Source organism: Xiphophorus maculatus, chromosome 14 (assembly GCF_002775205.1).
Source record: "Xiphophorus maculatus strain JP 163 A chromosome 14, X_maculatus-5.0-male, whole genome shotgun sequence".
In the NCBI taxonomy this organism is placed as follows: domain Eukaryota; kingdom Metazoa; phylum Chordata; class Actinopteri; order Cyprinodontiformes; family Poeciliidae; genus Xiphophorus; species Xiphophorus maculatus.
In genome coordinates this window covers 22717545-22719535 of record NC_036456.1, presented here as the reverse complement: position 1 = coordinate 22719535, position 1991 = coordinate 22717545, and the positions used below count along the sequence as shown (strand labels likewise).

The 1991-nt window shown below is 40.6% G+C and overlaps 1 long non-coding RNA gene across 1 annotated transcript; it reads left to right on the top strand.

Annotated features, from left to right (window-relative positions):
• Nucleotides 1-575: 575 nt before the first annotated feature.
• LOC111611245 lies at nt 576-1204 on the top strand. The gene is made up of 3 exons (XR_002753952.1): nt 576-587; nt 780-845; nt 1142-1204. It is a non-coding gene; the product is annotated as an uncharacterized LOC111611245 (long non-coding RNA).
• The last annotated feature ends 787 nt before the right edge of the window (nt 1205-1991 follow it).

Here is a 1991-nt window from a genome sequence, read left to right as displayed (position 1 = left end):
TGTTTGCTTGTTGTGCAAATAAAGACAGGTAACAGACACTGTATTTATTCCTTTTTAACCAGCCACCAGAAAACAAGAGCTGGATGAAGCTCTAGTCTCCATGATAGTGAAGGATACCCAGCCTTTCACTATTGTGGATGACGTTGGATGCAGGACATTTGTGTCTAAGCTGGATCCCAATTATGTTCTCCCTACAAGGCAGGTATGGTCCGTCCTGGTCCAGGTGAAAAATCTGGACTCGATGTAGCAGTGTGATGTTATTACACTAGATTGTAAAGTGAGAAGCTATTCCGGTAGGAAATTATATGAGCACCGACAGCTTTTATTTTGAAAAGACGACCAATCCATTTCAAAACAGTGGGTAACTTCCTGTCCCAAAATTATTATCTTTATTCAAATTTAATATGTTGTGAATAAAACTGTGAATTATTACCTTTAATGTTTAACATATTGAGTTCATAGATTGTTGTTTAAAGTATCAGTTCGAAATTTAAAAAGAAAAGTTATTGGGTCATACAATTATAATCTGTGAAAGGTTTTCCCACGCTCTCCGTCGCGCTCTTTCTGTTCGGATTCCGTGGGAGAAGGTATGAAGTTTTGCTTTCTGTGTTTAATAAGTGTATTTTAAGTGTAATAAGTGTTAGTTTTATTACTGTTTTTGTAAAACAATGGGTGTTGAAGCATTTAACCTGCAGTTAGCAGTTACCTAGCTGCTCTTCTGATACATGAAACATTGCTTCATCCATGTGCTGAAAATAGTATTGTTCATGATTAAACAGGCGCTGTGGAACACTGTGAAAAGAAAAGCCTGTTCTTGATTACTATTTTCTGCCATTTGAATGCAGGTATGTGATGTTTCATTATTATTTTTGGTGGGATCATTTGGTTTAATTATTCTGTTTAATTATTTCTTTTCTTATCCATGTACTGTTTAAGATTATTATGTCCATAATAATTTCAAACAAATCTTTGGGCTTAGTTATTAATTAGTGTTGCAATTGTTTTTATTTTGCAAGGTAAATGTGTTACTTTGCATAAGTCACACGCTCTTTCTGTTCGGATTCCGTGGGAGAAGGCGCTGTGGAACACTGTGAAAAGAAAAGCCTGTTCTTGATTACTATTTTCTGCCATTTGAATGCAGGATCATTAAAAGTGCTTTCCAATCAGCTGTGGTCTGGCTGTGGTCACTCTTCTACAAGACACAACGCAGGATCAGCTACGCTACAAAACTGGTGCCGTGACCCGTCGTCTGGTCAGCTGAAGCCGACCGCTGGTGTTGTTGGACGACGCCTTCTGGTTCCATCTGCACCTTGGAGATGCTGTCAGTGCTGAGCTCTTCGGACACTGTTGGTTGGGTTCTTTTTCGTTTTTTTGTTTTTTTACACCGGACTTGTTCATGTCTCATTCCCATAAAGGACGACAGTGAGGACTCCTCATGGAGGGTCAGAATGTGAATGAAATGTCAACTCCTAGTCATAGAGAATTTTCCATGGGTAGGGGGAGAGGGGTCTTGCAGCTAGCAGCTGCTATGCAGTCTACTCCAGAAAATCCAGGGGCTTTGGGCTCAAAATGTTCTGGGTCTAGGAGGCAAAAGAGGTTTGATGACCTGCCTAGTCAAACTTTAAGTTTCACTCCAGGTTTGAGCCCAGTGACTCCTTCGTCCTCTCAAGCGTTTTCTTCTGATGGAGAAGCGGCCTCTGCCCGACTAACTGATCTAATCAGATCCATTGGGTCAGAAATAGGAGAGTCCATCAAAATGTCCTTAATGCGGAACGCTGCTTCGGAGCCTCCACCTGTCTCGATCCCGGATCACAACAAGAACACTTCACAATCATTTCAAGGTTGCACTACTGTTATTGATGCATCAAAACTTAATCTTGTACTACGCTCTGATGTTGATGTTCCACCCTATTTCAGGGGTGACAAGTCTGATAAATGTTCTGTTTTTGAGTGGGAAGACCTCATGCGAGTCTATCTTCGACAGAAAACTT